General features: G+C 31.0%; 1 protein-coding gene across 1 annotated transcript in view; it reads right to left on the reverse strand.

Annotated features, from left to right (window-relative positions):
• Positions 1–5,900, reverse strand: part of LOC126736684 (1-phosphatidylinositol 4,5-bisphosphate phosphodiesterase epsilon-1-like) — a 201,417-nt gene extending 195,517 nt beyond the window's left edge. The window contains exon 1 of the mRNA XM_050441179.1: positions 5,723–5,900. The gene's annotated coding sequence lies outside the window, so the exon portion shown is untranslated. The remainder of the gene's footprint in view (positions 1–5,722) is intronic.
• Between the last annotated feature and the right edge of the window lie 11,414 nt (positions 5,901–17,314).

The following is a 17,314-nucleotide window of genomic DNA, read 5'->3' on the forward strand; positions in this document are numbered from 1 at the left end:
TTATAATAAAATTAAACGCACAATCTATGTGCAAATTTTTAAACCTGTATTTAGACTAATTTTTGAGCAATGAACATTTGTTGATGAATCTTTCATTCATCTTGTTTTCAACAGATAGATCTAAAAAATGAAAACTGACAAAATTGATTTTATTTACTCTCTTTTAGGCAATTGATACTTTGATACTTCATAATTCAGGTTTCAACATCATCCTAGGTTTAAACTTATTATATATATATACTTTTTTTATATGTACAAATATGTTTATATGTTATACGTCTATTTATTTATAGGTTCAGAGGTACCTATGATAAACTTCTTTTTGTTTATTTTTTCTTAGATTTCATACTTGTGCCCATTTAACCTAATTTAGAAGTTTTTTTCCTTTTTTTTAATTTGATTTGTTTTTTTGTTTTTCTTTTGTTTTGTTATAATTTGTTGGTCTGCTGTGTATTTTTGGTAAACTGATATGGAAGCTAATACGGTTAAAAATGTTAATTTTGGGCATCTAAATGCCTGATCACTGTTTACAGGCTTTGATCATTTTGTAAATTTAATTGCGTTAACCAATACTGACATTATGTGTATTTCTGAAAGCTGGCTGAGCGATTCTGAGGCTGATAATTTTCTGATCCCGAACTACAAATTATTTGTAAAGAATAGACGTGGTATGGGTAGGGGCGTGGCTGTCTATGTACGACAGGTTTTTGGAAAGCTCTTTAGTTTTTGCTGACATTGACTTTTCTGATGATTTAGAGTGTTTGTTTATTAAAGTAAATATAGACAAAACAATTTTTCTTGTTGGAACAGGCCATAGACCACCAAGGTCAGATTTAGGGCGTTGTGTTGAATATTTTGATGATATATTATCACATGCATGCTTACAGTATGAGAATATTATCATCCTGGGTAATGTTAATGTTAATCATTTTACAAATAATATTTTACTTGATTGTCTTACAGCTTATGATTTTACTCAGTTAATAATTGAGCCGAGCCTACTCGTATTGCTGCTATGGCACAAACACTCATCGATGTTATCTATTTTAATAAACCCTCAAATGTTACAAGTAGAGCAGTACTTAACGCTGATCTAATTAGTGACCATCAAGCTATATTCTGTAGTATCGAGATTGCGGCACGGAGTAGGGAGATAAAAACGAAACTCTATCGTAATTTGAAACATTTTAATAAAAATAATTTTTATAAGGACCTGAATAAAATTGTGTGGGATAATGTGTACTATATCAATAATCTAGACGAAAAAATTACAGTATCTTACTAGTAATATTTGCTCTTTATTTGATAGACATGCACCCTTTACGACGTCAAAAATTTCTAAGCCTTATACCCCGTGGTTAACTGCAAATGTGCAGCTTTTTATAAAAGAAGAAAATAAGGCATTGTCAAGTTTTAAAAAATCTAAAAATTTGACTGATTGGGCATATTATAGACAGATGCGTAATCTTGTGGTGGGAATGATTAGGCGAGAAAAAAGAAAGTATCTGCAATTTCATCAGTACATCAGAGATAGTAAACAGTTATGGAGAGCTATTAATAATCTAAGTCTAAAAAATGTCTCTAGTCGTTCTATTCCTTTAAATCTCCGAGATCCAAACAAAATTAATGACTATTTTGCTTCAATTTATAGCCCGTTAGGTAGTTGCCCCGAAGAAGTTGCTAATTTTCAGAACAAACAGTTTAAGCATGATCTAAATTTTTCATTTCGATTAGCCAAAGTTGAGGAAATTTTAAAATAGTATTAAGCCTAAAATCAAATGCACACGGTTGTGATTCAATATTAGCATTAATGTTGCAACACTGTATTCCAAAGCTATCTCCCCATATTACGCATATTATAAACTGTTGCCTAGAAGCTGGGTATTTCCCGTGTATGTGGAAAATTTATCTCTTAACACCTTTGGCTAAAATTAATAATCCAACTAATTTCAGCGACCTTAGACCAATTTCAATTATTCCGGTCATCGCTAAAGTTTTGGAAAAGTTTATACAGCCGCAAATTTATGACTTTCTCACCTCCAATAATATTATTTCGCATAAGCAATCTGGGTTTAGAAAACAACATAGCACGACATCTGTCTTACTAAACGTTACCCAAGAGATAATTTCTGCAATGGATAAAGGTGAGTCCACAGCACTTATAATGCTTGATTTTTTCAAAGTATTTGACACCTTGGATCATCATTTGCTTTTGACAAAATTGGCTTATTATGGCTTTGATAATGTTTCCCAAATGTTTTTTAAATCCTACTTATCCAACAGAAGGCAAATGGTGGTCTTGGAAGATCAGACTTTTTCAAATATCAAATATATAACATCTGGAGTACCGCAAGGATCTGTTTTGGGACCTCTCTTATTTCTGATGTATGTTTATGATTTGTTTAAAGTTGTAAAATACTGCCAGATCCAGGGATTCGCAGATGATATGCAAATTTATAATTCTTTTAAAGCTGAATCTGTATTGGAGGCATCAAATAAAATAAACGACGATCTTTCTAGAATTTCCTTCTTTTCCTCTCAAAATAATTTAAAACTCAATCCTTCAAAGTGTTGTGTTATGTGCTTTACTTCTAAGAACAAAAAAAGAATAGCATTGGACGGTTTAAAGCTTTTTGCGGGAGGTAATCAGCTAAGTATGGTTAAATGTGCAAAAAATCTTGGATTGCTTTTGGATGATGAATTGCGCTTTAAGTTACACGTTTCTAATGTTATTAGAAAGTCATACTATTCTTTAAAGCCATTGTATGCAAACAGAAATATAATTAATTTTAGGGTAAGGAAACAACTGTGTGAGTCTTTAGTATTACCTATTATGAATTACTGCAATATTGTTTATTTTCCATGTTCAGACAAAATCACTGCGTACTGTTTGCAAAAGCTGCAAAATCAATGCTGCAGATTTATTTATGGACTGAGAAAGTATCATAGAGTCTCTGCAAGGCTATGTGAACTTAGTTGGCTACGCGTGGAAAATCTATTCTCTTTGCAATTGGCGGTTTTTGTGCATAGACTGCTAGCGTCGTCTACTCCTCCCTACCTCCGCAAAAAACTTACTTTTCGGAAAAATTTACGTGAAGCAAATCTGAGATTTATAAATAAGTTGTCAATTCCTAGATATCAAACAGCCTTCTTTCGTCGTAGTTTTCTGTATAATGCTGTGGCAATTTACAATGACCTTGTTCCGAATCCTATAAAAGAAATGTCAGTAGCGGGTTTCAAGAAAAAACTAAAGCTGCATTTTTTAATAAAACAGAATAGCTAAATTGTTAGTAGGTATTTCTTATTTTATAATTTTTTGATTTTTAAGGACCAATGGGTGTATATCTGTTTATTTTTATATTATTATTAGTGTTACCATTACAAATGTTAATTTTTTCTTTCTGTTGTGCTATCTAAAATAATTTTGCTTACTTTTTTTAAATAGGTTAAGTAGATTAGCCTTTGGCTAGACTTCGCCTATGTACACTATTGAAAAGTACAAATAAAGCCATTATTTATTTATTTATTTATTTATAATTTATTTCGGATAGTTATAGTAATTTTAAAAAAAAATCAAACCTCTAGTTTTAGTAGGTCTTTGTTACATGCTTTAAGATACCTGTAAAATCCAAAGCGTTATAAAATTTAAGGCTTGACCATATTTGTTTTTTAAATAGACATTTGCTAGGAACAAATTTAAACGTTTTTTTTTTAATTTTCTTTTTAGGCAGTTGATGACCATATGTAATGCATAAACATCCAAAGCATAAAACTGAATAGCCTAAAAGTTCTTTTAGCTACAATACTGTTAAATAATTTAATATCCTTCCTAATGAACTTAAAACCTTGACCTCACTATCCAACTTTAAGCACAATATTAAAAAAATTATGCTTTCGTAACGTTCGTAAGTGCCCCCTGCTTTTTGAAACACTTTGATCTTGATTACCATGTTCTGATGTTGAACACATGATGTAGATACTTTGTGATAAGCTTTTACTGAAACTCTATATGTAATAATTAATATCTTAGTCGCTCACGAATGTTTTGTAGTTTTATAGTGATTTTTTAGTTAAAGGGCAAGATCATGATAATTTTCTTCCAGGTACTTGAAGTCCATTGATGACTTAAATGAGATCGAAAGGTTGAAGGTCTTAACAGAAAAAAAAAATTTTTTCCAGACAATTAAAGGTAATTTTCAAAGTAGAGTTATTCAAACTGTAGAATTATTTTTGCTTAATTGAGAATATCAAGAGATTGACCTGATCAACTTTATTTTCTGGGCACTTGACGAAATTTTTTACTTCAAATAGATCAAAAGGTTGACATGATTGCCTGCCTGGAATAAAAACAATTTTTTTCCACATACTTAAAATCATTGTTCACTTAATTGAGAAGGTTAGAAAGTTGACGTAATCAACTCTCTCGAATAAAAATCAAATTTTTCTAGACACAGAGTTACAGTTCATTTTTCACTTAAATAAAATTAGAAGAATAATGTGATCAATTGCCTGGTATAAACGCAATTTTTTTCCGGATACCTGAAGTGCACTTTTCACTTAAATGAGATGAAAAGGTTAAAGATTTCATTCGAAATTTTTTTACAGGTTTTTTAAAGCTCATTTTTCACCTACATGAGGGTATCAAAAGGTTAAATTCATTTTTTATTTAGATAGGAGAAAATTAGAGAGAATTTGGAGGCAATATTATGCAAGAAACTGCATTTTTTCTACTTAAAATTGAGCTTTAATTACAAAAAAAAATTGTCGTTAGTATCGTTAGTATAACTTATTTTAACTAGCTAGAAAAACTTTATTTTAGCTAGTTAAAACAAGTTTTGTGTTTATTCCAGTCAGTTGAAAATATTGTTTGCCTTTTGGAAGCAGATTTAACCAAGAAACTACAGTTTCTTTATTTAAATTGAAATTCAAGTGCCAAGAAAAAATTAAATTTTTCCAGGTAATTGTCCTCAATATATTAATGTTTCTTGACGCAGTTGTGATAAGTTATCGTTCTCTTAGTTATTGTTAGTTATCTACCGTGGAGGTCTGGCGCAAAACAAGAAGGTAATTCAAAATAATGAATTTTAAGAGTTATTTGACACAGTTGGAATAAACACTTTAGTTTATAGCACAAAGTTAAATGTTTTTATGCCAACCTGTCAAATTATTGTCCTATACTTTTTTACTTGACTTGTTATACTCGTTTTAGGAACATTCTATTTACAAAGTGTTTTCAAGGAAAATACACCTTTCTTAAATTATATAAATGTTTGAATTAAAGAGATCTAGTTTCCAATATAATTTCTGTATGCATTTTGAAAGAAATGTTCTTCTAAATATTTATTAAATATTCAATTTGTGTTTAATCACAATAAAAAATGGCGTGAGACTTTGTCAAATATTCGAATTTCAATATTTATTTAATAGTTTAAGGTTACTAGGGCAGTTTTTACACAATCCATCCTTATAACTTATAGTTAATTATTACCTAATTAACATTCAAGTCTTTTCGTCAAGTTAGAGCCTCAGATAGAGCATTAAATTTACATAAAGTTTATTTAAAAAAAAAAGTATGACTCAAATCGCAATAAATGTTTCCTCATAAATCCTCGACCATAAAATCATCAATAAAAATCGAAATCACCTCAACATCAAACAAACTCCCATAAAGACCGAAACGGACATGCGTCAACAAACCACAGTAAAAAAAAACGAAACTTACGATATATTTCCCCCAAAACTCGCTCAAACTTCCAGAAAACCACTAAAAACTCTTTTTAAATAAACGCATCGTCTTAACACAACTTTTTGCGTACGCCCTGTATACAAAAAATCTCGGAGGCGTCGCGACGTCGAGAGCGTGCTCGTCTGAGAGAGAGAGTCAGGCGTCTCGACGGGCGTCGTAACGGAAACTGTCGGGAAATTTTCGACGCGCGTATCTATGATACGTTACCCCCACTGGAGGGGGTCGCGACGCACCCCACCACTTTACCGAAGGGGTCGTCATGGTGACGACGCCGACGCCGACGTCCTCGGTTAGTTTTCTTTACTGGGGTGGTGGAGGCGTCCATCGATGGGTTAGTTGGGTTAACCATTGAAACCGATAAAACTGGGTTATTAGCTGGAGGGTGGTAAGGGGTGTTTTGTTGATTGGGAGACGACGTTTCGTCCACTTGGTAATCATCAGGTGATCGGATGGTTTACTATGGGCATGTTGGTTTTTGAAAAAACAGTGTATTTAAATATAGGGAATTTTTGTGGAAAGTTTGAAATCCGTATCTAAACTCATTTTTGAGTTATAAGCGTTTTGTGAAATTCTTATCAGAAAAATTAAGTTTTCAATTTTTTGGATTATCGAATAATAAATTTCAATAAAGAATTAAATTCTGAAAAATTAATAAATTTATTCGCTGAAGATAAATAGAAATATAGGAGAATGTTGGATTTAAAGAAAGGGTTTGAATAGATAGAAAATATTATTAATAAAATATGTCCCAGAGTTAATATAAGTCCAGGATCAAAAGTATTAAAAGTATTAAGAAAAAAGAAGGATTAGTGCAGAAATAAGGGAAATAGTACAAGAAAGGGATGTATGAGGACCGATGGTACGTTAGCCATATATGGAAAACGGAACGTAGCATTTTTTTCGGTCTAAAATATTTTCATACTGCAGAATTGCCGCTTATATTGAAAAATGACACCTTTAATTTTTTTAAAAGAACTTTGTATGTATTTTAAGATATTTTTTGAGAAAAAAAAATTTTGCTTGTTTTTTGGTAAAAACCAAGGGATCGCTAATTATTTATTTCTCAGCCACCACTAAAAAGCTCAAACTTTAAACATCACTTTAAGAGTCTATCTTGATTAATTTCACATAGCCCAATTTAATCAGCATTATAGAGTATTATTAATAACAGAGTGTCGTCGAAAATTAAATTAAAATTATTCATATACTAAAATTGCAAAAAGTCAATTTTTTAAATAGAACTCTATAAATTTTATTTTTTTATTCTAATAGACAGTTAAAATGCCTAAATTTTTTTTGGTATTTTAATTTAATATAACACATTCTTATACCTATGAAGCCGCATTCTAGATAAATATTTATTTTCGTGAAATTTGATAATTTTAAACATTTTTATTTTGTAAATTACTTAGTTTGTTATTACTTTAGCTATAGATAAAATATAACAATGGTTTAATAAATGACATTGACAGTTTTAGTTATAGTATTATTAGTATTACCAATATGTTTAATATTAAACATAATTAAAAAAAGGAACATTATTATTAACTACATAAATGAAACTTTGATGAGACTATTAATTTTCTATAGAAAATGTGCTCCAATAATAGCAAGAACTTGTAACACGTTTTATCTAGATTTACAATAAATTAATAAGAGAAGCTTATTTATACTACAAAATACTTCGTTAATTATACGTAAAAATAACAAAAAAAAATTATTATTACACGAAAATTTTCAAAATGATTACCATTGTTCTCTAAACATTTACAAAATAATTTTCTGGTAGATATATTTGTCGCTCTTCTAATTTCACTTTAATTTAGCTCTTAAAAACTCGCAAGTAATAACTCGCTGACGTAGCTCTTACTTACGATTTATTGGTGTTGGATATACCCTTTTCTTTTTATTACACCACAAATAAAAATCAATAGGTGTCAGATCTGGCTATCTCGCCGGCCAATCCCATGGTCCCATGCACCTAAACTCAGTGGCGGTTCGTGGAATTTCTGATGAAACAATATTTAAATGTGACGCATAACTTAAGGCGCAATTCACACAGAACGGGCGTATGGGGGTGGCGTGGGACTGGAGTGGTAGACGCATGTGCCACTTGCATGTTCGCTTAGGCAGAGCGCCCACCAAAGTGGCGTGACATGTAACATGGCAGTGACATAGCATGGGCATAGCACTGGCGTGGCAGGTAGCGCACACTTAAGTAGCATGACGTAAAAAAGGCTAGTTAAATTCAAAATGTCGTCCTCTGAGGTTGAAGTTATGCTAACGGTTTTAAACGTCAATAATATGAACAAAACTTTTCTTCCGCAACGTCAGTTTTAGGTACATCTTTATTGGAAAGAGATGCAAGGACATAGTGGATTTATTGTATTTAAAGAATTAAATATGTATCCTTTCGTTAATTTTTTTCGTGTCAGGTACCAAGCTCATTAGGAAGGAAATAGCAAGGATCTGGGTCTTCATATGGTGTTATGGTCGATACTTTTTCTACGTTTTTTTAAACTGAAAGTATTCTAGCGCGGATTTATTCACTTCTAACGATATTGCAGTTTTAGGGATTATACGAGATTTTTTGGCTACTGAGATTTGCTGGGAATTGTGCATACTCAATGAAGTATTGCCAGTCGAATAATTGCTCTCGGTTGGTGACAGATGGGTGACTCATTTTCTAAAGCCGTTACATGCTGGAATACACTATCTTTCTCATTTTCACATTGCGACTCGTTATCATTGCAAACCGCAACTACAACAAATACATATTATTAGTTGAATACTTTCTTGAAATATTTTTATTACAAGCATTATTTTTTTCTGATATTTTGCTACTGGTAGTTCGTTTCAAGCATTATCCCACTATTTTTTAAGAGGGTATACTACTGTATGCAAAATTGTGAACGAAACATCTACAGCAATTTGGATAGCACTTCAGCAAGAATATCTGCCCAAACCAAGATAATTAAGGCTTAAACCAGCGAGTAGGTACTGGGAACTTTGGAATTTGCCTAATTGGTGTGGTTCTATTGATGGAAAGCATATCAGAATTAAAGCCCTTCTAAAGTCTGGGTCAGCATGCTTCAACTACAAAGGATATTTTTCTATTGTATTGTTAGCTGTGGCTGATGCAGACGGGCTATTGTTGTCGGTTGATTTTAGGGAATATGGACCAGGAGAAAATGATAATGCAAGTTTTTCTTAATATTTTGTAGCAGACGATACTTTACCCCTCTAAGATCGCGTCATGAAACCATATCCAAGGAAACAATTAACAAATGACTAACGAATATTTAATTACACACTTTATGGAGGGCGAAGGTCTGTTGAGTGTGCATTTGGTTTGCTAACTTCAAAGTTTGCCAACTTCAACATATTGGAGTCTTCAGAGTATTGAAAACTCCAATATGTTGCAATATTGACAAGAATGATAGCATCATTCAAGCTCTTTATGTGTTACACAATTTTATACGTGTTCATGATGGAGTTTTACTTATCCGATATTCCAATTGAAAGAACATATTATAGCATTAAAAAATATATTGGCTTAATGTTAGGTTAAACGGATTAGTTTTGCAACGACTTGTGAGGTATGACTCTAGTCTAGGCAAAACTCCTAACTAGACAAAAAAATAAGTCCAGTCGTGTTTAGAATATCTAGATAAAAATTGGATATGCCAATAAAAACTTGTCATGTTTTTAGCCATTGGAGAATTGAAACAGATAATCAAAAAAGTTATTACTAAATAAATAAATAACGTTTTCTTTACCTGTTGCCTTCATTTTTTTTTGCAATTTTTTGCCATGCAAGTTCTTGGACAGTTCTGTTCGAATATTCTGGACTTGTGTTGTCATAAATAACTGGGAATTTCTCAATTAATGAAACAAAAATGTTAAATTCTGGAATGTCTTCCATATTTAAATTTATCAACAAACACACATACAAAATGCAAGTAGCACGTGGCAAAAAGTAGAACAAGCTCTATTTTTATTGAAGTGGCGTAGCAAGCTGCAAGACGCCACTGCCACTCTCATTGGTGTGCTCTGAATCATTCGTTTGCATTGGTTACATTTAAAGTAACATGCTAGACGCGCGCTACTTGCTACTTGTCACTTGTCACGCCACTTTGGTGGGCGCTCTCCCTTATGGGGCAATACAGATAGAAATGGCGTGGCACACGCGTGATAAGTCACGCCACTGCCACGTCACTTCGACGCCACGAGTGGCCTATACTAGTGGTAAATGCCATATACCAAACAGCGCTTTATATTGCTTCTTTTTGTCTATTTGGTAAAATGCGGGATGATTATTTATTTAATACGAGTTCTGTGAAGACGTGCAACTGTGTGCAGTTCTATACGACTATAAAAGGTCAGATTACTGCAATAGAAGTGCACAAGATCAAGCATGGGAAAAAATATCAAATAAATTCAGTGAAAATGGTAAGTATGTACCTGTTTATTAACAAAAGATGTTTAAACTCGTATTTACATTAGAAATTATACCTTTGTTTCAGTAACCGAGTGTAAAGACCGCTGGAAAAACATACGAGGAAGCTACTCAAAATATAAAGCCAAATTAAAAACAAAATCAAGGAATAAAACGAGTCAAAGAATATTATTTGGCCCCACATCTCTCCTTTTTGGATCCTCTCTTGAAGTCTTGTAAGAGCAAAGGCAACGTGGATCAAGAGTCTGCCAACGCATCATCGCAGCTAAAACGGAGTCACAATCTAATGAGTCTAAAGATAATCTATCGATGATCATCGTCTATCGATGATCAACCGATAGCAATGAGAGCACCTAAAACACTACTACAGAAAGAAGATGATTTTAGAAAAAAAAGAAGTTAGCAGCCTCAACCGCTATTAATGAACTCAACCAGCAAGCTTACCAGTACTTTGAAAAAAAGCAACAATTGCTGGAGATCCAAAACAGCACGAAAACGAATGCCACAATCGATCCTCCTGACTCAGACCTGGCGTTTTTAAATCCATGAATTCTGTTCAGAAGCGTCGTTTTAAAATTGGGATTTTAAATTTAGCCGAGCAAAGAATATCCTCAACCATTCCTGAAGCCTCTACTATCCCAATGGATAGTTCTCAATCTTGGATTGAAGATTCGGTAAATAGAAATCTAGATTCAGTACCGCACAGGAACACGGATGAATTTCATTTGAGTAAATTTATACAATACAATAATTAATATTAGGGTAACATTATCGTTATTGTTTTTTGTTTTAGATTAAACAAAAATAAATTCACTTAAATATATTTTCTTCGACTTACCTTAGTACATTGTTAATAACAACCTTTCCTCTGAACTGACAAGTTCTCTTCAATTTGTAGGTTTTTTCTCAATATTAACCCTTACTAAACCCTTACTAGTATTTTATAAAAAAATTGAACAGACATTCGATAGAAACTTTGAAAACATTCAGGGTACATATTGAGCTTCCGCATAACATTAAACGAACCACCAGTTTTTTCTTTATATAACCACAAGGGATGTATTCAGTAACTCCTTTGCCTTTGAATGTTAGCTAAATTTACGAAGTTCAATATATCTTGAACATCTTCGTACGTAACAAATAAATGACAATAATCACATTGAATCCCTTTCTATGTGAATTGTGCGCGCCACGTCCGCTCCATTCCAGCTCCATGCCAGTCCACGCCCGTTCTGTGTGAATTGCGCCTAATAGACGCAATTGCCTTTATTAGTCAAATGCCTTACTGGCAGAGAGAAGTGTGGGATTGTAAACGTTTATTTGATTGGTCCTTACTGCTTTTAGGGTGATGTTGATCAATATGGCCCGCAAACTCACCCTATATAAACTCTCTAGATTTTTATTTGTGACGTTATTTGAAGAATGTTGTTTTTCAACGACGATTTACGGCGAAAGAAAAAAAAGAAGAAAAAAGGAAAAAATGGTAGCTTCTTTCTTGGTAGAAGCTACCATTTAAATGGAAGTTTTTGACATGAGGCTGTTGCAGAGAATGCTTAGAATACCATGCTCACATTAGAAACATAAAAGCTCTAAGAAGAATGAAAAAAGCTCTGATAGTAGATGTACACTTTTAAAAAAAGAAAACTAGAATACCTGCAGCATGTTATGAGTATTAAAAATCGATGGACCCTATTGCAAAACATAAAACAAGAAAAGGTATTGAGTAAAAGAGGGCCTGGAAGAAGAAGGTTTGGGAAAAGCTCAGTAGAACTGATTTGAGCTATTATATAAAAAAAAAGTTATAATTGGCAACATTCGAAACGGATAGCTACCTGAAGAAAAACAAGAAGAATATGGATATTAATGAGCTGGGAATTTTTTTAATACTATTTAAAGTCGTATTTTTAGTACACAGTGTCAATATGGTCCATTTTCTAAGTCAATTAAGTGAAAAGTTTTGAACGTTCTTAATGAAGTTCTAGGATCTGAAACAATGCAATTTAAAATTATTTCTCTGATGAAGATGGCGCTCTAAGTTTCTCACTAAATATTTGAATTCGAATATATGACTGTTTAAAATACTTTTCTTTATTTTCCTATTAAAATTGCCCGATTTGTTTATATTTTTCCTTAGAAAAAATACCCATTTGCCATTGTGACAAAAATTATACTTCATAAATTTAAGTATTGGTTTGCAATAAAAACAAAACCGATTCTATTCTAGAAGATATCCTAAATTAATTTAAAGGTTAGCCTTCAAAAATATGTATTTTATAAAAAAAAGTCTTCGTTTATCTAATATAACTTACTACAAAATCTATATGAAATGATTTTATATCTGTTTTATAGATGTTTTAAAATAATTACAAAGCAACTAAATCACAAATTTTACTTAATACAATATAGTTATATAAGATTATCTTAAAAATGCTTTATATCAAATTACTTATTGCATTGTTAAGATATTTTATTAAACTGTCAGTGTAGTTTAAAATATAGTTAATAAGACAGAATTATTTTAATTAAGTAATATGTTAAGCTTCAGTACGCGCTTAATATAACTGATATAAAATAATTTTGTTTAGTAGTAAACTTGTGTGCTGCTGGGGTTGTTTAATAAATTTAAATAAAGAATATTCCTCAAAATTTTCAAACCTTTTCGTTAAATGATTTTCGAATTAATAATATTGTGTACATTCTCAATATTTTTAAATAATTTCGAAAAATGCTAACATAAATATAATATGCTTACATGAATATAAAATCTAAGTCCTGTTTTATACGTATTTCAGTTATAACCATTTTATGAGTTTCTTATTAAAAAGAAATATTTTCCCAAAAAAAAAAATTTTTTCTCAATTTTTTTTGGAAATTTTTTGAAAAACGCTAAAATGGGCACAATTACAAAAATTCTGATTACCTGAAATTACTAGAGGTCGACACTTAAACTTTACCACATAAAACCTAAAAACAAATAGAATCTGATTTGGAGTGTCATTAGTCATTCGCCATTCTCGGGTTACAAGTTAATTGCCACAGCTTAAAGGAACTTTCGGATGAAAAATGGTCGAATTTTGCCAAAAGTTACCCACATCACTCCGGCCGATTTATTAGTTGAAAGGGGGTGGATTTTAGGTAAGATTAATTAAGGGTTATTGTGGCGTAAAAAAGAATTCTCGCTGATATTGAACTATATCCGCCCTACAAAAAAAAACCCTCCTCCGTATGTTATGTAACAAACGGAAATTTAATATAAATCAATTTGCATCAGTTTGCATAATATTTCCATTCGGTCCGTAATATCAGGCCCCGGCCTTTTTCGGTCGAAAATATGATTTCGTCGAGTTCTGGTCGGTTTGATGTTGCCAAACATCAGAATTTCAAATTATTTAGAAATCTGTTGATGTATATTTTCAAATTTACTTAATATTTTTTGAGCAGTGATCCTTTACCAAATCTCTTTCGCTAGGGGGTTATAGGTCAACATTAGCTCTATAATTAGAATATTCTCAATGCGAAGTTCCAGTGTCATCCTCTGTTAACTGTCTAGTTCGGTGTCAGTTGATATTTCAGAGAATTCCTAAGGGTACTTCAAAATTCAATATGAGTTTTCCTTGTTACTATCGAATATGCTACTAATAAAAAATGTTTCCAAATGTAATAAGTAATACTTTTTTTATGAGATTTAAATAAAAAGTGCAGATTTCAAAAATCAGTATACACAGACGTTAAAATGTTCACCTGGTTTGTCTATTTAAATTCTTTAGATATTTTGGCATTTTATGAAAAATTTAAAAAAAGGAGGAAAAAATGTAGTAGTCTAATGAGAAAATTACAAAATGACCATATATTAAAACTTAGTCTACGTACAGATTTGAAATTTTCGATACGGATTCTTTAATTAAATTTATCAGATATTTTTCCATCATTTTTAGAAAAGTTTTAAAAAATCGATGAAAAAGGGCTTATGGAAGCAATGAGGTTTTTTTTGAGAAATAAATAATGGCTTCTTTATTTGTAAATAATGGCTATTTTATCCTTCTGCTTCTTTAGTTGTGTCAACTGTCTAAAACAAATTGTTGATATTACCTTTTACAGGCAATTGCTTACTTCATCTCATAATTATTCTTATCCTTTAAAAAAATTACTTCGTTTTTCTTGTACAGGCAGTTGGATCGAATATTCTTCATCATTAATGATATTTTTCTTACACGTAATGGAGTTACTTAAGCCCACATTTCTTCTTCTTCTTTTTCAATCAGATCAACAAATTATCGAGTTTTTTTTACATGTAATTGAATTACTTCCTCTTCTTTTTTTCTTCCTATTTGTTAATTACATCGACTGACTGTAAACATTTTTTACAGGCAGTTGATGTTTGTTTCAGCATATAATTCTTCCTCATTTTTAATATCAACTGCCTGGAAGATGTTATCGATTTTTCTTACATGCAGTTGAATTACTTTCACCTACTCTATTATTTGTTTTTCTACTTCTTCTTATTTTTTTTAAATTTTTTTCTATTTTTAATTAAATTTATATCACCAAGAAGAAATCATTATCTATATGAATCGATTACAAATTTATTAATAATAATTTTAGAAATTTACTAATAATATTTTTTTCGAGCTGTTGCTTACTTCAGCTCACAATTCCTCTTATCCTTGGTTTTTCTTGTATAGGCAGTTGGGTCGATCATTCTTTAATTATTAATGACATTCCCACATAGCATGCGATATCCACTGTATATACTTATAAAGTCCAGAAAGTGCAAAAAATATCGTGTATGTTCTATGTATTACACATTGAGATTAACTTAATTTTTTAAGTATAAATAATAAATGTATATATTTTGTGAACATTACCGTCGCCTATACCTTCGATATATACATCGACAATGACGTCTCTTGGCGTCATTTTAGGAAAGTCACTAATTTGATGTCTTTAATAAAAAAGAACAGACAATGTCGAGAATTCAACCGAAGATCACCTGTACCGTATTTGCTGTACAACAACTTTTATTTTGTTACAACAACAACAATTTGTTGTACAGTAAATACGGTGCAGGTGATCCCGGGCTAAGGCGTATTGTGTAATGTTTGTTTCACATTTTAGGTGTTGAACCTACTTATCATCTTAAGAAAATGCCAAATTGGATTAGATCAGGTATATTATTTCATATTTTAATAGTTTAATTATAGACAATAATTATTTTTTTAATGACTATTTTACTTGCTTCTGCCATGTATTCATGAACAAAGTGGGAGGCCATATTGTGCAATAAATCATTTTTTTATAGCCTTTTTCAGTTGCAGTCTATGTTGACACTCTCCAAACTCCGTTTGGCAAAGGGAATCATCCTTTTCACATTTTGTTATTTGATTTAATTTTAAGTTAAACAATAAAATCATTAATTTCTATTAAAGTGCCTGAAGAACAATAGATAATTTTAAATATTTGTCTTATAAGTGTAGGTATGTAAAAAATTACATTGGTTATAATGTAATTGTAATATTTACTTCTATTTGTAATGTTCTGCCGCCCGAAATATACCGTTTATATACAAAAAAACTTTAATTTTATACAGCGTTTATATATTGATCTAATCTTGTTGCGCGAACTTCCTTTTAATAAAATTAAAAGTTGTCAGTATTTTTGTGCTGAATGTTTCCTCCTATTCTCCTTCCTCATTTTTTAGAGTTTTCTTGACCAACGAATATGCATATGCTTTATTTTGTTATACTTACAAATGAATAAATAAATATATATTTGGAATTTAAATAAAAATATCTTCTCAATATAAAATAATAGAAATAAAAAATATTTTCTCAATATTCCTTAAAAACTATTTTAAGACCTTAAAGTTACTTATACTATTTTAGGTCGTTTTAAATGACCTAAAATAGTCTTTAAACGCCGTCCTATGTAAATATTTGACGTCTTCCAGAAGCCTTTATCAATTCCATTTAAGACGTCTTTTAGCTTTTATTTAGGACTTCATTTTTGATGTAACATTTGTACGTTACTTTAAGGTAGTAAGGACGTCAAAATGACTCGTCATGTAGACCAGAAAGTACGAAAAATTACGTATTTAAGACATTATTTTGTTACCTAGGAAATTACGCATATATGGTATTTCTAGAACATCTTTAAAGGATATAGGTACATATATACCTTAGAAATATTTATTATATATCCTGGATATATGTAACAGATTCATAGAATATAATAGATGTTTATGAGACATCCATAGAATATAACCCTTGAATATAGTTTAAATATCTAGTATATTCAGGATATGCACAGTACGTACTAATAGTATATTCCATGTATTACCTTGTGTGTGACAAATGTATATTTATTTCATATCCATAAAATAAACAGAGCATTAAAAATAGACATTGTATGTATATACGTCAGGATATTATGAATATACATAGCATTTACATATAATATATGTTTGCTATGTGGGTTTTTCTTACACATAATTGATTTACTTAAACTGACATTTTTTTCCAAAGGGATCAACTTACTCTGTTTATTAATAATGATGACTGGAGAAAATTCAACATTTTTTACACAGCTGTTGAGTTATTGTAATTAATAATTCTTCTTCTGAAGAAACTATTGATATTAGTTTGTATAGGAAGTTGATATTTGCTTCAGGCCATAATTCTTCTTCATCTTTAATGTCAACTGCCTGGCAGAAATTATCAATTTTTTCTTACATGCATTTGAATTACTTTCTCTTCTTCTTTTTCTGCTTTATTAATGACTTCAACTGTCTTGAGAAGATATTTTTTACAGGCACTTAAGTTACTGTATTAAATAATCCCTGTTCTGATTTTTCAATTGTGTCAACTGTTGATAATATTTTGTACAATAATATCAACTATTGTAAAATATAGTTGTTACTATTGTTATGATTGAAACTTTTTTCAGCAAACCTCCGAAAATTATCGGATGTTTGCTTCATCAAATAATTCCGACCTGGAAGAAATTACCGATTTTCTCTTACATGCAGTATTAAATTAATCTAATTACCTTAGAACATTGAAAGGCTAAAATAAGTAAACAACAACTTTATTTGAGTTCAACATGTGCAAAGG

This window comes from Anthonomus grandis, chromosome 5 (genome assembly GCF_022605725.1).
Source record: "Anthonomus grandis grandis chromosome 5, icAntGran1.3, whole genome shotgun sequence".
NCBI lineage: Eukaryota > Metazoa > Arthropoda > Insecta > Coleoptera > Curculionidae > Anthonomus > Anthonomus grandis.